The following is a 19,271-nucleotide window of genomic DNA, read 5'->3' as shown; positions in this document are numbered from 1 at the left end:
TCCTGGGCCCGTATTCATAAAGCGCCTCAGAGTAGGAGTGTAGATCTAGGATCAGGCCATCCCTGTTCATTCATTATAATCTAAAAGGCATAACTGAACTGAGATCAGCACCGCTACTCTGAGACACTTTATGAATACAGGTTCAGGACAACAACAAAAAACACTCATTACAGAAGCTCAACGGAGAATAGATTATCCGCTTTTCCTTCACTGTATTACAAAGAGAAGGGGCACCTTCTCTTTGACACAAGCATGGACCTTGATGAAAAAATAATGTTCATTTTCCCTAATAGTGTGCAGGTGAATGACGTATGGCACTCTTCCCTACACAAGATACAGCACGTGCCAGGGCAGTTATTCAAGGAAACAGGTGGCTGAGTGCATAGGCATAATCAGCTGTAACCATGAAACACTTTTATACGGACCCGACATAAGCATTCCAGGTGACGAATGATGCGTTGAATGAATTTGAGTCCAGCTTCATTGAAAGCAGATAATATGCATCCAGCTGGGCTGTGTTTATTTGCATATGAACATGCTGGCTTTAAGACCTGCTAACAAACCCTGTGTAATGTCAAGGGAATGAATTCGGCGAAACACTGTTCAAAGCCCATTTTTTGCTAGACCCATCAGTATGTTGTAATGAAATGTAGTGAACACTATGTCTAGGAGATATGGGACACTTGGATGGCAAAGGGGGAGCAAATCAATCATCTTTAGTTCCTAGAATGTCTCTTGAAGGGAAACGATCTCTGGTTCCTAGAATGTCTCTTGAAGGGAAACGATCTCTGGTTCCTAGAATGTCTCTTGAAGGGAAACGATCTCTGGTTCCTAGAATGTCTCTTGAAGGGAAACGATCTCTGGTTCCTAGAATGTCTCTTGAAGGGAAACGATCTCTGGTTGCTAGAATGTCTCTTGAAGGGAAACGATCTCTGGTTCCTAGAATGTCTCTGGACGTTTTCTGCATGGTCACATTCCAGGAACAGACCACAGAGGAGGGGGAGACATATGAAATATGACTAAATGAGAGCCTGGTGAGTTATACACATTATATATATACGTATATAATGTAATGTCAGTGGGGAACCGTCAGAGCATTTTAGACCTTCAGAGGATCTCGTCACCGTATCTCTGAGCATTCAAATAAATCGATAAAATGCAATTGTGTTCGTTGTCCGTAGCTTATGCCTGCCCAAACCATAACCACACCGGCACCATGGGGCACTCTGTTCAACGTTGACATCAGCAAACGGCTCGCCCACACAATGCCATACTGTCTGCCATCGCCCGATACTGTTGAAACCGGGATTCATGCGTGAAGAGCACACTTCTTCAGTGTGCCAGTGGCCATCGAAGGTGAGCATTTGCCTACTGAATTCGGTTACAACACCGAACTGCAGTCAGGTCAAGACCCATGGTAAGGATGCTCTGGATCGACAGCGTGTTCCAATTCCCACCAATATCCAGCAACTTTGCACAGCCATTGAAGAGGAGAGGGACACCACAGGCCACAATCAACAGCCTGATCAACTCTATGTGAAGGAGATGTATCGCGCTGCATGAGGCAAATGGTGGATTTCCTTATACAGTATATGAACTGTAACTCACTAAAATCGTAGACATTTTTGCATGTTGCGTTTATATTTTTGTTCAGTGTATATTGAGACAAATCACAAAAAGCAAAATAGAACTCAATTGATTGAACATGAAATGTTTTTCAATATGATTGAAATAGGCCTATAGCCTACTGTTTATATTTTATTGCAGGCATCTCGGTTTTCATTTGAAGCAACCTTTTATAGTCACTTGTTTGTAACATTGGCAACTTTGTATTTGTAGTCAACTGTTATACTGATAAACAGCGAATACAGTAGGTTGTGGCAATACACTAATAGGTTGTAGTCTGTCATAAAACCTTGAAGAAGAAGAAGACAGAGCAAGAGAAAACATTCATGTAAATGCAATGTAAAGGTCAAAGTAAGCATACGACAATTAAAACACCTGGTTTTCTGAGCAATCTTTCGAATTATTAAGACATGTAAACCGCTTAATCGGTGTTACAAGCGGGTGTATTTGATCTGTACATGTGCTAGCACCAGTCAAGCGAGCCTCCCTCTTTAACGCGAGTGAAACAACTGGATGTATGTGTCCTGGAAGTCGTTTTCACATAAAAACTTGAAATGTCCAAACTCAGAATCAAATATGCTTCCCAAGAACAACATGTTCACTGTGGTAAATCTTTCATTTTGATTGTGCCATCAGGTAGTCTGATTTCAGATGTGTCCGTGTAAACAGAGTTATTAGGGAAATCGTTCTTCTTGCAAAGCATGTAAATGTTTTAATATAACTATTATATGAATCTGACTATGCACAATAATCGCATTTTTGTGTGCATGAAACCACACTCATTGTTAGTTGTGATAGTGGGTCAATGGCGATGGCGGCTGCAGCAGCTGTTATCAACTTCAAGTTGGATGCTGTTGCTAATTTGTTAGCGTCACCCTTTTCAAGATTTACTTTCAAACTTTGTTTACAAATAATGAGTGGCACTGTTTTTTGTTGCAGCTCTTTGAAAAGAATGACAGTGAAACATTGTTGCATTTAAACTTTAGATCACTGGTTAGTGTGTTGAACGTGATAAAATATATTTGCAATGTAAAGTAATATTTGGTTTGTTCATTTCATTTTGGACATGAAATGGTTTTGCTTTTGTATTGGTATGATTTCATGGGGCCTACTGGAGAAAATGGCCGACTTATTCTTTAACATTATTTGATGCTGTGTGTGACTGCTGTCGTATGTCTATCAGCCGTGTCTATGTGTTTGACCAAAACTGTCTCCCCTTCAGCGCCATGGAGTGCACAGGTATTACGGTCGCTGTCCTTTCAGCACCATGAGCCTGTCACCTTTGATGTGACACTGTTGTTGTTGCTGTTGGTGATAGTATGATAAGGGTGTTGGCTACCATAAATTGTGTAAACAGTGCATTATTTTATGCTGTGTGTCATGTTGTCTCCATGCCGGTTCTGTATCTGTGTGCTGCAGGCCGAAGCGCGGCCAGGTCTGTTTGATTCATTCATAATGTCATCAAAAAGTATTTCTCCTTCTTCACTAGAGCTAGAATGGTCTGACTAAAGAAGCTATAATGTCGGGCGCATTAACTAAGTGATGCTATGTTTTCTGTTATTTCCTAGATTTTTTCCTAGATCACCTGCAGAGATAGAGCACCTTATGTACTCGCCTATGGTTATAACTGGTTATAACTAGGTATGACCGTGTACAACATCTAAATTACCTTACATATATGCTTAGTTGCAGTCAAAACAGCTCATAAAAGTCTATCAATGGCATGAATACTTCGTAGAATTGTCATACAGAAACAAGCGACCCCCTAAATGTGCACATAGTGATGTATTGGTGTGTATTCTCAGAAAAATAGTTATTCTACAGGAAATGTTCTATAAATACCATAATTCCTGTAATATCTCCAATATTCCATATGCAACATTTAAGCATCCTGCCATATGCCCTACCAATCGCATTGTTTCACTAGTAGCAATGCTAAAGCTGGCTGTGGGGTAAGCAAATAAAGAAAACTAAGCCATATTTTTGGTAATTGTCTCTCGGGATCAATGGATGAATTGCTTTTTGTCAATAAAATGAAGTATATTTAAAATGTTGGATGTAGCACCCCTTTAAATAGCAGTTGTTTTTTCCACATAAATATGACAAAATGTATATTTACTTCAAAATTCTAAAAATGATACTGATATCAAATGATGTTGAATCAACTTTTAAGTATGTTGATTGTATTTGGATTGCACTTGGAAAAAACCTCCACATTAATTAAGGGAACAATTTATAATGACATTTTACAAAATATGCAAATTAACTGTAATTTTGCCAAAATAACAGTCTGTTTTGACAACAGAAAAAGTCAGATAACATTATTTGCATGTCTAGTGATGTTTTGATATGAATTAAGTTGATATTTTGCTATGATTGTTGCTTTTTCCAATGTCCCCAGTTGTTAATTCATGTACTATGTGTAAAATATGTTGGTAGTATGAGGGTTAATTTCTTCAAGATACCTGCCTAATTAATTACATTCAGGGAACATTGTCTCTGAACATTATTTCATAACCAACCCAGAAGCAAAGGAGCAAACAAAAAAATGTTCTCAGAACATTCTAGGAACATTCTTGGAACATAATTCTGGTTGTGCACCAACTCTGTGTTATCAGACCCTATAAGTAATTCCTCCCATATGATCATGGAAGTTCCTGGCCTCACATTTCATGCGGCAGCCATGTAAGTAGGACAGGAGAATGGACATACCACATCATGTTGACTCGCAGTTTGCATTGGGCACTACCAGATGTCAAGGAAAACAATAACAAACGCACACAGATGCTAGGGAGGAGCCGTTTCACAAATGGACATGCAAGGAACCAAACGTCTTAGGCATGAGTGTTATGTTTACCCACCATAATATAGGAAGTACATGCATCGTCTGACCTGGCCCACAGAGACATGCAGTATAATTCTGGAGATGATAGTGAAGCAGACACTTGTGTTGGGGGAAGAAAATATGCTTCATATTGGCACAGCAAGGGGGAGTAGAGGATCTTATATCAACTTTCCTCTTCACCCAAATGACAAACCCAGATGCAAAGCCTCTGCCTCTTCCCACACCACCTGCAGATGGTTTGCCAACCCTACCAAAGCTTGGCATGCACAGTCAAGAATCTTCCCACCATTGTATTACTCACTAGATAAGGCCAGTGATGGCATTCCCAACATTTGCTGACAATGAGGAAGTCTCAAGGAGGTATCCCTGCTGCTAAATAACAATTGGACACACAATTGTGTGTCCAATTGCACACAGCATTTCAAAAACACATCATACTAATGGCCTTGGAAAATATGCAAATTCCGTGTCAAGAGAAACAAGTTCATTTTTTGTTGTTGTTGTATAAACTTGCCAAATCACAAGGGATCTTCGAAGGTTAAAACTAAAGAGATGTTGACATTTTGACGAGATTAAAGTGCAAACGTATAGAGTACTATGTAATGTACCTTGCGGAAATATCAGGACTGTGTCTAAAGTAAAATGAGGCACAACACAGTCAGGGCCCGGTTTCACAATAGCGATGGAACTGAGGCTTACAAGTGTTTTATTGATGCATCTTTCCTACAACGGCTGTAGATGTAACATGCGTTTCCCAAAACACCAAGCTGACATATCATGAAATTCAACAAAAATACAAATGTAATGTGTTGGTCCATGTTTCATGAGCTAAAATAAAAGATAGCAGAACTTTTCCATGTGCACCCAAAAGGTTATTTCTCTAAAATGTTGTGAACACATTTGTTTACATCCCTGTTAGTGAGCATTTCAAATTTTCCAAGACAATCCATCCACCTGACAGGTGTGGCATATCAAGAAGCTGATTAAACAGCATGATCATTACACAGGTGCACCTTGTGCTGGGGTCAACAAAAGGCCACTCTAAAATGTGCAGTTTTGTCACAAAACACAATGCCACAGATGTCTCACGTTTTGAGGGAGTATGCAATTGGCATGCTGACTGCATGAATGTCAGCCAGAGCTGTTGCCAGATAATTTAATGTTAATTTCTCTACCATAAGCCGCCTCCACATTTTGCTTCTTCACCTGCCGGATCATCTAAAAACAGGCACCTGGACAGCTGATGAAACTGTGGGTTTGCACAAGCGAAGAACTTCTGCACAAACTGTCAGAAACCATCTCAGGAAAGCTCAACTGCGTGCTTGCCGTCCTCACCAGGGTCTTGACCTGACTGCAGTTTGGTGTCGTAACCGAATTCAGTAGGCAAATGCTCACCTTCGATCCCTACTGGCACGCTGGAGAAGTGTGCTCTTCACACATGAATCCTGGTTTCAACAGTACCGGGTCGATGGCAGACAGTATGGCATCGTGTGGGCCCCATGGTGCCCCATGGTGCCGGTGTGGTTATGGTTTGGGCAGGCATGAGCTACGGACAATGAACACAATTGCATTTTATCGATGGCCGTTAGAATGCTCAGAGATACCGTGACGAGATCCTGAGGCCCATTGTCGTGCCATTCATCTGCCGTCATCATCTCATGTATCAGCATGATAATGCACAGCCCCATGGTGCAAGGATCCTGGAAGCTGAAAATGTTCCAGTTCTTCTATGGCCTGCATACCAGACATGTCACCCATTGAGCATATGTGGGATGCTCTGGATCGACAGCGTGTTCCAATTCCCACCAATATCCAGCAACTTCGCACAGCCATTGAAGAGGAGAGGGACAGCATTCCACAGGCCACAATCAACAGCCTGGTCAACTCTATGCGAAGGAGATGTATCGCGCTGCATGAGGCAAATGGTGGATTTCCTTATATATGAACTGTAACTCAATAAAACCGTAGACATTTTTGCATGTTGCGTTTATATTTTTGTTCAGTGTATATTGAGACAAATCACAAAAAGCAAAATAGAACTCAATTGATTGAACATGAAATGTTTTTCAATATGATTGAAATAGGGCTATAGCCTACTGTTTATATTTTATTGCAGGCATCTCGGTTTTCATTTGAAGCAACCTTTTATAGTCACTTGTTTGTAACATTGGCAACTTTGTATTTGTAGTCAACGTTATTCTGAAGTTATCGGCGGTCACAGAGAGACGGATAAACCCTGTGATTGTATGTTTAGCGGAGATCTTTAATGTATAAAGTGAGGTGGCAGGACAAAAAAAAGCATCTAACGACACACTTAGCTGTTCTACAAATGGCCTGAGTCAGGCTTTAGATTACGAGCGTTTTCAAGTGCAACGTTAATAACGATGGTTTAGGAGAAACAGCTCTGAGATTTAGCGACGCTCCTACGAAGGTTCTAACGACGAACTTAGCCCTAAGATGCTTTTGGGAAACTGGGCCCAGGATAATAAGACAATACATATACAGGTCAGAGTTTGATTTGACTATAATTAACATCACTATGGCAACTATATCTCCTAATGCATCTACTTGTGTTCATACTTGTACCTCAATTTTGCACTGATATTCTGAGATTTAAAACAATGTACTCTGACCGAGACTGACGTCTTGTATTTAAATCATAGATGAAAAGTTGACACGTTTCCCTTGTGTCTTGGTAGTGTAACGTCCTGACCAGAGTTATTATGTGTTTTGCTTGTTTAGTGTTGGTCAGGACGTGAGCTGGGTGGGAATTCTATGTTGTGTGTCTAGTTTGTCTGTTTCTGTGTCCAGCCTAATATGGTTCTCAATCAGAGGCAGCTGGTAATCGTTGTCCCTGATTGAGAATCATATATAGGAGGCTTGTTTGGTGTTGGGATTTTGTGGGTGATTGTTTCCTGTCTCTGTGTTTGTCTGCACCAGCTAGGTCTGTCTCGGTTTTTTCACATTTGTTATTTTGTATGTTGTTTGTAGTGTTTCACTTGTTCTTTCATTAAACATGTTGAACACTAGCCGCGCTGCACTTTGGTCCTCTCCTTCACCCCTGGAAGAAAGCCGTTACAGAATCACCCACCAAACCCGGACCAAGCAGCGTGGCAACGGGCAGCAGCAACAGCAGCAGCGGTACCAGGAGGAATGGTCATGGGAGGAAATCATGAACGGAAAAGGACCCTGGGCTAAGGTTGGAAAGGATCACCTCCCATGGGAACAGCTGGAGGCAACCGGAGAGAGGAACTGGCGTTATGAAGGTACACGGCTAGCACGGAAACCCGAGAAGAAATCCCAAAAATGTCTTTGGGGGGGGCTAAAGGGTAGTGTGGCAAAGGCAGGTAGGAAACCTGCGCCCACTTCCCATGCTTACCGTGGAGAGCGGGAGTACGGGCAGACACCGTGTTATGCGGAAGAGCGCATGGTGTCTCCTGTACGTGTGCATAGCCCGGTGCGGGTTATTCCACCTCCCCGCATGGGCCGGGCTAGAGTGAGCATTGAGCCAAGTGCCATGAAGCCGGCTCTACATATCTGGCCTCCAGTACGTCTCCTCGGGCCGGTGTACATGGCACCAGCCTTACGCATGGTGTCCCCGGTTCGCCTACACAGCCCAGTGCGGGTTATTCCACCTCCCCGCATTGGTCGGGCTACGGGGAGCATGCAACCAGGTAAGGTTGGGCAGGCTCAGTGCTCAAGGGAGCCAGTACGCCTGCACGGTCCGGTATATCCGGCGCCACCTTCCCGCCCCAGCCCAGTACCTCCAGTTCCAGCACCCCGCACTCGCCTTATGGTGCGTGGCCCCAGCCCAGTACCATCAGTGCCGACACCACGCACCAGGCTTCCAGTGCGTCTCCAGAGCCCTGTTCCTCCTCCACGCACTCTCCCTGTGGTGCGTATCTCCAGCCCAGTGCCTCCAGTTCCGGCACCACGCATCAAGCCTCCTGTGCGTCTCCAGAGCCCTGTACGCACTGTTCCTTCTCCCCGCACTCGCCCTGAGGTGCGTGCCCTCAGTCCGGTACCACCAGTTCCGGCACCACGCACCAGGCCTATAGTGCGCTTTGAGAAACCAGTGTGCCCTGTTCCTGCTCCCCGCACTAGCCTTAAGGTGCGTGTCTCCAGTCCGGTACCACCAGTTCCGGCACCACGCACCAGGCCTACTGTGCGCCTCAGCAGGTCAGAGTCGGCCGTCTGCCCAACGCCGCCTGCACTGCTCGTCTGCCCAGCACCGTCTGTACTGCCTGCCTGCCTAACGCCGCCTGCACTGCTCGTCTGCCCAGCGCCGTCTGAGCTGCCTGCACTGCTCGTCTGCCCAGCGCCGTCTGAGCCATCTGTCTGCCCAGCGCCGTCTGAGCCATCTGTCTGCCCAGCGCCGTCTGAGCCATCTGTCTGCCCAGCGCCGTCTGAGCCATCTGTCTGCCCAGCGCCGTCTGAGCCATCTGTCTGCCCAGCGCCGTCTGAGCCATCCGTCTGCCCAACGCCGTCTGAGCCATCCGTCTGCCCAGCGCCATCTGAGCCATCCGTCTGCCCAGCGCCATCTGAGCCATCCGTCTGCCACGAGCCTTCAGAGCCGCCCGTCTGTCCCGAGCCATTAGAGCCGTCCGTCAGTCAGGAGCCGCTAGAGCCGTCAGTCAGGAGCCGCTAGAGCCGTCCGTCAGTCAGGAGCTGCCAGAGCCGCCAGCCAGTCAGGAGCTGCCAGAGCCGCCAGCCAGTCAGGAGCTGCCAGAGCCGCCAGCCAGTCAGGAGCTGCCAGAGCCGCCAGCCAGTCAGGAGCTGCCAGAGCCGCCAGCCAGTCAGGAGCTGCCAGAGCCGCCAGCCAGTCAGGAGCTGCCAGAGCCGCCAGCCAGTCAGGAGCTGCCAGAGCCGCCCGCCAGTCATGAGCCGCCCGCCAGTCATGAGCCGCCCGCCAGTCATGAGCCGCCCGCCAGTCATGAGCCGCCCTACAGTCATGAGCCGCCCTACAATCATGAGCCGCCCTACAGTCATGAGCCGCCCTACAGTCATGAGCCGCCCTACAGTCATGAGCTGCCCTACAGTCATGAGCTGCCCTACAGTCATGAGCTGCCCAACAGTCATGAGCTGCCCTACAGTCATGAGCTGCCCTACAGTCATGAGCTGCCCTACAGTCATGAGCTGCCCTACAGTCATGAGCTGCCACTCAGTCCGGAGCTGCCACTCAGTCCGGAGCTGCCACTCAGTCCGGAGCTGCCACTCAGTCCGGAGCTGCCACTCAGTCCGGAGCTGCCACTCAGTCCGGAGCTGCCCCTCTGTCCTGAGCTACCTCTCTGTCCTGAGCTACCTCTCTGTCCTGAGCTACCTCTCTGTCCTGAGCTACATCTCTGTCCTGAGCTACCTCTCTGTCCTGAGCTACCTCTCTGTCCTGAGCTACCTCCTAAATCATGTGGGGGCCTTGGGGAGGATTCTTAGGCCAAGGTCGTGGGCGAGGGTCGCCACTCAAAGGACGCTAAGGAGGGGGACAAAGACAGTGGTGGAGTGGTGTCCTGCGCCGGAGCCGCCACCGCGGACAGATGCCCACCCAGACCCTCCTCTTGAGTTGTAGGGGTGCGTTCGGAGTCCGCACCTCAGGAGGGGGGTACTGTAACGTCCTGACCAGAGTTATGTGTTTTGCTTGTTTAGTGTTGGTCAGGACGTGAGCTGGGTGGGAATTCTATGTTGTGTGTCTAGTTTGTCTGTTTCTGTGTCCAGCCTAATATGGTTCTCAATCAGAGGCAGCTGGTAATCGTTGTCCCTGATTGAGAATCATATATAGGAGGCTTGTTTGGTGTTGGGATTTTGTGGGTGATTGTTTCCTGTCTCTGTGTTTGTCTGCACCAGATAGGTCTGTCTCGGTTTTTTCACATTTGTTATTTTGTATGTTGTTTGTAGTGTTTCACTTGTTCTTTCATTAAACATGTTGAACACTAGCCGCGCTGCACTTTGGTCCTCTCCTTCACCCCTGGAAGAAAGCCGTTACAGGTAGACTAAACTGAAGTTTTAATATCAACTTACACACGTATTGCCTTGGAGTAGACAGTTTTAAATTACTCATGCAACAACAGTAGTTACTTTCTTAATTAAGAAAAAAACAATACAGACATTTCTGCCTGAAAACCACTTATCTTCTCACTGCGGCTGTGAGCTGCCTACAATGTCATGTCATCCTTGAACAAGGCAATGTGTAATCATCTAATTTGTTTACCAGGCGAATATGAAAAACAAGGGGAAACTCAAAAGGGAGAAACACACACACACACACACACACACTCATAGGAAAGAATCCGGTTTCAAAGGTTTGCTATGTTGCGCAGCTGGAAAAATACATGTGTAAAAATACACAGGTATAAATACAGCAAGGACGAGTAGCACCATACACAGCACTTGTAGTGTTAATAAAAGTTCAACTCTATATTAGGGGTATGATTTCAATGTAGACTTGAATTACAGTATAGGTTAGTTTAAATAGCCTAACCTGGCAAGCATGAGCCTACTTGTTTTTTAAGTTAAAGAACCTGAAGCAGCAGCATGTAAGAAAACTAGCTCTTATTCATCACACTTTCCACTTGGCCAGACCACATTTTAAGGTCAGTTGATGATCAAATGCAGTCAAGTGCATTGGGCAAACATGCACACGCATGTAGTGTTGTGTCTAGTCATTACACTGACATTCATTCCCTTGGGGTTTTTAGGCCAAAAGCCACTGTGGAAAAGTTGTTTGTTTACCTTTATGATCTAATCTCTATATCTGTGGTCTGTTTACTTCCACAAGACATCAATTACATACTGGGCATGTAGCCCTTAATCATGGCTTCTCATGGGATACCATTCCCCAAGTTCCCTATGGGAAATATAAAGTTATTCTATCATAAATAATGGCCAGTGAAAGAAAAGGCCAGTGGTGAGTGGACCTCTCAACCCACTGGAAGAGGACCATCCCTTGTCCTTCTGTAGTCTCAGAAGTTCAGCATGTCCATCAAAATGTAACCACGTCACTCCATCCATCCATCCCACTGCCTGAGACCACCATACAAAAAACCCATCCACAGAATAGCATCCCCATTCTACACTAATAAAAAGGGATTCCAAGGGTCTGTGGGCTCAGGCTAGAAGCTGTCCTTGTTGATCCTAGGACCTACAGACCTAGGGTCATGCTACCCAAATCTTAACCATAGTTATTAGAGGTGGTGAGAGTGGCTTTGAAAACGAATTAGGGCAACCTTACTGGACTGAACTGGTGAAGGCACCTTTAGTATCCCACCCTATTTATTTATGACGTTTGTTTGGACAGGGACAATGTACAACAAAAACAAAGGTCTCAGAGCACTTATAAGTGATACATTGCTTCAGATTTAGCTAACAGCTATAGAGCAGATTCAAACCATGTTTAGCCCAGCATCGCTCGTGCTAGCCTGGCTGGGTTTGGCTCAGCAGTGTGAAAGGGTATTCGTCTCTCGTTGCATCTGAGACTTTCTGACAGATCCTGTCCTGATCTCTATGGAGGCTAGCTGGCCTGTGAACTCGACCTGGGGGGCCAAAGAATCGTCCCACACGTGCACACCATAGGCCCAAGACTTAACCTCTGAGACCATTCCCCTCACACATGATAGACTCATGTAGGCTACTGTAGCATTAGTGTGTTCACATGTCAACTGGAAAAGAACAAGACATATAAAGTATGCAAATACAGACATGGAAATGAGATGCATGTACAGGCAATGTACAAAGGATTACAAAGGGTAGTAGTGTACAGAACATTGCAAAATCAGGGATGTTGTGACACACACAGGCAAATGTTAAAACCACAATATTGACATCTGAGTGGGAGGACAGCTATTGAAGATCATAAAAACAAGATGACAATTGTAAATACAGTATCTACTATGCAGACACACAAGCTAGCTCTCTAAATATGTTGAATCTTATGGAAATAATAGGCCTGACACATGAAATAGTTTTCCCTTGTACTATACTGCCCAGGGCAGGGGTGAGATAGTACACTGGATGGGGCGGATACGCATACTAACTCCTAGGGACCCTTTCTCTCTCTCTGTGCCCCATCAGAAGCCACCTCCCACCCTCTAAATCAGGAAGGTTGTGTCAGCCGCTGACAGTTTGTTTAGCACGCATCAACATGGAACACCCCTGGAAATGGCCACAGATTATTTCCACTGTCCTATATTCTTCAAAAAGCCCTCAATGTCAGATAAACGTTAGCCGAGCACACACACGCAAGCATAGAAGATGCTGTCCAAAGGGTCTGACTGTTGCAATAACACACAGTAAGTCCAGTTAACACAACAGGGCTGTCAGTGAAACATACATAGTTAAAATCAACGGTCACTAATTAAAATAATGGTCTGTAATACATGAGTGTGTATGTGTGTTGGGGGGGGGGGTCTTTTTAATGTCATTGGGTTTCGACTCGGAATGAAATATAGGGTCTAGAGGGAGGTTTGAGAGAGTGATGCATATCAGCACCATTGTAGTTGAGTGTAATGTGATAGCCGAAGCCTAGGGAGAGCGGAACACTAAACATATGATGTGTGCCAAGGTTGTTGTTTAAACAGGGGGATTCAATAATGGCCCGATGCACTTGAATGCATACGAAGGGTAATAACATATGGAGACAGGATGTGAGATGATGGTGTTATTAGCTCGCTCTCAGATTAATGACTAAACCACAGGCTGGTGAGAAATAGAGAGAGAGAGAGAGAGAGAGAGAGAGAGAGAGAGAGAGAGAGAGAGAGAGAGAGAGAGAGAGAGAGAGAGAGAGAGAGAGAGAGAGAGAGAGAGAGAGAGAGAGAGAGAGAGAGAGAGAGAGACAGAGACAGAGACAGAGACAGAGACAGAGACAGAGACAGAGACAGAGACAGAGACAGAGACAGAGACAGAGAGAGAGAGAGAGAGAGAGAGAGAGAGAGAGAGAGAGAGAGAGAGAGAGAGAGAGAGAGAGAGAGAGAGAGAGAGAGAGAGAGAGAGAGAGAGAGAGAGAGAGAGAGAGAGAGAGAGAGAGAGAGAGACAGACAGACAGACAGACAGACAGACAGACAGACAGACAGACAGACAGACAGACAGACAGACAGACAGACAGACAGACAGACAGACAGACAGACAGACAGACAGACAGACAGACAGACAGACAGACAGACAGACAGACAGACAGACAGACAGACAGACAGACAGACAGACAGACAGACAGACAGACACACACACACACACACACACACACACACACACACACACACACACACACACACACACACACACACACACACACACACACACACACACACACACACACACACACACACACACACACACACACACACACACACACACACAGACAGACACACACACACACACACACACACACACACAGACACACACACAGACACACAGACAGACAGACAGACAGACAGACAGACAGACAGACAGACAGACAGACAGACAGACAGACAGACACACAGACAGACAGACAGACAGACAGACAGACAGACAGACAGACAGACACACACACACACACACAGACAGACAGACACACACACACACAGACAGACACACAGACAGACAGACAGACAGACAGACAGACAGACAGACAGACAGACAGACAGACAGACAGACAGACAGACAGACAGACAGACAGACAGACAGACAGACAGACAGACAGACAGACAGACAGACAGACAGACAGACAGACAGACAGACAGACAGACAGACAGACAGACAGACAGACAGACAGACAGACAGACAGACAGACAGACAGACAGACAGACAGACAGACAGACAGACAGACAGACAGACAGACAGACAGACAGACAGACAGACAGACAGACAGACAGACAGACAGACAGACAGACAGACAGACAGACAGACAGACAGACAGACAGACAGACAGACAGACAGACAGACAGACAGACAGACAGACAGACAGACAGACAGACAGACAGACAGACAGACAGACAGACAGACAGACAGACAGACAGACAGACAAGGGCCTCCAGCATGATGAAAGCATCACAATGCATTTGTGTTTGTGCGTCCCGACTTCAAAACATGGGAAATGATTTATTGGATATGGTTTAGCAGTGAGCAGCATCATCTCGGCAGATCAGCAGCATGTATCCACAGTATCTGCTCCCTGAGGAGATACCCTGGCTAACATATCCGCCTGAAGGTGTTTACATCTTCTGGGAGAGAGGATGCTGTCTTAAACTGTGTGGCAGCTGTTGGTTCAGATGATGTTTAGATATCGGAAAAAGTAAGGGGGCATTTGTGTTGAGGGGACATTTGTGTTGAGAATTTGTTCAGAAGCTCATCTATTATGCAGACCAAACTATGAACAATGTCAGATTCGAAGGTATCTTTTGGGATAATACATCATATTCGTCTTTGAAGAATGTTTCTTTTAAATTTTTATTCCTCCCATGTTGTGGATTTTTTGCATACTTTTTCATAACATTGTGAGCAGTGAGTTCATATTCACATGTAATGTGAATCTCTAGGTAAGACAATAACGACTGATCTTAACCTATCCGAGATACAGTCCATTCTGTAGCTAGACCAGAGTGAGAAACAGACACATTTTCAATCGTCAACACTGTTTTCCTTGTTGACTTTTTTGGATGCCTCAGCATACTCTGTGCCATGGAGATGGTTGAGCATCTAAAGGCAATGTTACCAAGTCACCTTTTTTACACTGACATTTAATATCCCACTTCGAGGCAGCATGCAATGGCCACTCTACAGGACTGGTCGGGTGTGGAATCCAAATCCAATGCTTTACAGTTCAAAACAAATACTCCCCTTTTACTATGTGAGCCCATACAGATGAAGGATCTTAATTTAATCACACTTATTTTGCTACAAATGTTCCTGCACAGTAGGAAATGTTAACTTGCAGTGAATTCAAGGTTAAAAAATGCTTCTAAAGTTTGTAATTTCCACTTTAAAATGTCAGACTTGATTTGCCCTAACGAAAAATATATCAACCCCTACAAAAAAATGTCCATTAATTATATTATAATCCCCAAAATAATTTCCTGTTGCTGCAGGATTCTTTTCCTGCTGTAGCAAACTAGCTCAAATGAAGATCCTACATCTGTATATTTACTGCGAACACTTGGCCATTAATCCTTGCGGACTTATTAGACACTTCTGTCAGTTGGCATCTCATGAGATATTCAGACTGAAGAACCTTCTCCGGCTGTCCTATATCGCCAGTCCATGCAGTGAAACAGCATATTTTCCTCAGCACGCTTTTAAATGGAACACAAAAAAATCTTGAAAAATGTCATAAATGTTGAAAGAAGCAATAATATTTTGCGTCATGTTATTTTTTTCATGCTAGTGGGTTATTGTGGATGTTTAATTAGTCATTTGACTTGTGAGAGTGCTTGTGAGTTTAAAAGGGTGCAGATTATGGACGTTGGGGTAAGATGAGGAATACAGTGTCAGCAAAATGCATCTGGAAAGGCTTTATGATGTCTAAAGTGTCCTGATGGACTTGAATGTTTTATAATACTTGGTTTGTACATGTCTACTTTATCCTCTCCTTGAAGGAGTAATATCTCTGCATTTCTCATCGTATCGAGGTAAGATCTGATGTGAGCATCATCATCATCTTCATCATGGTCTTCCCTCTAGCTTCCGCACAACATTTCATCAAGTCCAATCTGTGCCTTACATAACAATGCAGCTGATTCAACAACAACTTGAGATAGCACTGGTGCCAAACAGTGTTCGGGTACACCAAGAATGACACCGCTGCAATGCTGTCAGTAAACGTTCAGTTCAACTGGGTATGCTGTGCCATGTCAAATCAATGTCTGCATTTCATGTCTGTTTTCAAATGTAACAGTGTCTGTGGAAAACCCCATTTTCCCTGTGTCTGAAGACAGTTGATGATATTACAAGATGGCTATCTGTGATACAAAAATTCTCATTCATTTGACTCAATGTTCAGGCCAAATAGAAAAACTCTCCTGTTAACTCATTCTCAAACAGCAATATGCATACACTTACGGAATGCCCAGTAAATTACTTTTTGTTTAGGAATAACATGGTTATGATGACAATTTAAGATTTATAGGTTACCTACCATATCATGCCCTAAATTAAAACGAATTGCTAGCCTAACACTTACACTTTATGTGCAGCTTCCACTATAAAGTTTGAAAAGGTTCCATATAAGGAACCATACAAGGTTGTAAAAACACATCTTGAATAAAGCCTGAGTTAAAAAATAATTACATATTGTAGGATGTCTTCCTTATAAACATGTAATGAAGCATGTTGCAGTGCAACCTTACTGATAGGCTACCTCCCACTAAGCATTTACCATCAGGCAACATCTTTTGGACGTCTTTTTTTGGTCATGTCCTCGGACGTTGATTTCTGGACCAAATCTGAACCAATCATAGACGTCTATATTTGGTTCAGATTTAGACCGGCTTTGATTTCAACGTCCGGACCTGCCTATGTTTGTCCCACATATAGGCCGAGATAGCACTGGTGGACAGCACAGTACAGTTTGGACAGCACAGTACAGTACAATAGAGCACAACAGAGTACAGTACATTACAGTACACGATAAAGAAAAATACAGTACACTACCACAGAGTACACTAGAGTTACAGTAAAGTTTAAAAAAAGTATATTATAGTGTACTGTATTGTACCCTACTTTACTCTAATGTACTTCACTGAACTAAACTGTACTGTACTCTACTGAATTAAACTATTTGGCACTCTACTGTACTGTACTGAATTAAACTGTACTGTCCTGTACTGTACTGTACTGAATTAAACTATACGGCATTCTACTGTATTGTACTGAATTAAACTGTATTGTATTCTACTGTATTGTACTGAATTAAACTGTACTGTATTGTACTGTACTCTACTGAATTAAACTATACTGTACTCTACTGTACTGTACTGTGTCTACTGCACTCTAATAAATTCATCTCAACTGTACTATACGGTACTTTAACGTACTCTAATGAATTAAACTCTACTGTACCCTACTGTACTGTACTGTAATGTACTGTACTCTGAATAAAACTCTGTCCTGTACCGTATTTTACTGTATTCTTCTGTGTTCTACTGTGCTGTACTAAGCTGTTCCCTACTGTACTGTGATTTTCAAACTTCTGAAACATAGCCTAGACGTCTATGATTCGTTCAGATTTGGATCTGGTCCACACCGACCAAATTTGTACTTGTTTGGGTGTGGAGTTTATTAGAAGATAAAACCCAGCATGCTTTGCTAGTGTTTGTTTTACATTTACATTTTGGTCATTTCTAACCTTTCATTCTGCACCTGAAATGCAGGTGATGTCAACGTCTGGAAAATACTTCTAAAATACATATTTTCAACTAATTTTGCTTACTGGGCTTGCATTTGTTTTCTGTTCCAATCCTTTCAATTCCTTTAAAATTAAAACTCTTTTTTGGAAAGGTTGTCATAGATTAAACAAATCCGTTTAACACTAACATAACCTAATGATTAAGTATTCATAGGCTATTCCAAGTAATAGGCTATAGCCTCGTTATTGACCTAATTCCTGATCTTCTTCAATACTGTATCACAGGGGTATCGACCAAGCCTTCTCTTGATGTGTTCTCATTTCCCAGTGGAATTATGCAAAATATTACTGCAAATGACTAGCCTATCTGCGGTGCGCAACTGATTTTTGAGTACTACAAGAAATACAGTAGTCCTCCATGTCGACAGTGCACTGAAATCCAAAAACCAATTTCAGGACAAAATGAATCCGACAGAAATGTAGCTCATTACAATAGACTCTTTCCGATTATCATGGTCTTGAATTGGATATTCATAGGCTCTTGATTTGAGAAATGCAAATGCCTATGCCTGGATAAAACTGGAAAATAGTAATCTTAAAATAGATCTGTAAATATGGCCATTATAGGCTATTCGAATATTTCTTACCTGATGACAATAGCTTAAAATCCAATGGCAACGTGATTTAGAAAGTCACATAAACCGACCAAACACTCCAGAGACAGCTTTCCAAATGCAACCTTCGGTGCGGTGATAGTGAACCAAACCCAACGGATCCCGGACACTCAATGAATAAAGTGTCAGACTAGGACTGCTGTCAGGTTGTTGGAAGCCACCCACTATTGTTAGCCGACTTCCTTTTACATCACGAATTAGCCTACAGCGCTTCGGGAGAACCCACCAAGCTTTAATATCATTCACGCGTAACAGACGCCGACAGCATGTAGGGGAGACCGGGCAGCATGTAGGGGAGACCGGGTTGGTTGTCTCGGGGGTTGGGCCCGGTTTCCAAATAGCGATGGAACTTAAAAAGTGCGTCGTTGAGGCATGTGTCGATACTGATAGGATCGAAAGAAAGGCAGCGCTGCTCTCGGGTCATCTGTCTCCATCCAAATCTTATTTTAACATTAGAATTATTCCACAATACTGACGACGGATCATCTCCTAGAGAAATATTATCACATCTGCAAATACTCAGGCAGCTAATTCTAATGCATAGCCTATAATAATGAACTAAATCAACATTTTGCATATCACTGCGCACATGTTAGGCTACACACAATTAAATATATTTAGGTAAAAATTACAGTAGCCAAATAGCAAAATAAAACTAAATTGAATGAACATGAATTTGATGTCAATATTATTGAAATATTTAGGCCTATATGTAGCCTATAGGGGAGTATACTATAGGGGAGCTACTATATGTAGCCTATAGGGGAGTATACTATAGGGGAGCTACTATATGTAGCCTATAGGGGAGACTGGGGATGGT

At 43.9% G+C, this 19,271-nt stretch overlaps 1 protein-coding gene across 3 annotated transcripts in view; it reads right to left on the bottom strand.

Moving 5' to 3' along the window:
* The window catches only part of LOC139538597 (calcitonin gene-related peptide type 1 receptor), a 52,243-nt gene extending 33,301 nt beyond the window's left edge, over positions 1-18,942 (bottom strand). The window contains exon 1 of one of the 3 annotated variants that reach the window (XM_071340803.1): positions 18,425-18,942. The gene's annotated coding sequence lies outside the window, so the exon portion shown is untranslated. The remainder of the gene's footprint in view (positions 1-18,424) is intronic. The other 2 variants (XM_071340802.1, XM_071340804.1) reach the window with 2 other exon arrangements.
* Positions 18,943-19,271: the final 329 nt, after the last annotated feature.

The sequence above is a fragment of the Salvelinus alpinus genome, chromosome 14 (assembly GCF_045679555.1).
Source record: "Salvelinus alpinus chromosome 14, SLU_Salpinus.1, whole genome shotgun sequence".
NCBI classification, from domain to species: Eukaryota; Metazoa; Chordata; class Actinopteri; order Salmoniformes; family Salmonidae; genus Salvelinus; species Salvelinus alpinus.
The sequence above is the reverse complement of the archived record's forward strand: the minus strand, read 5'-3'. Positions and strand labels throughout refer to the sequence as shown.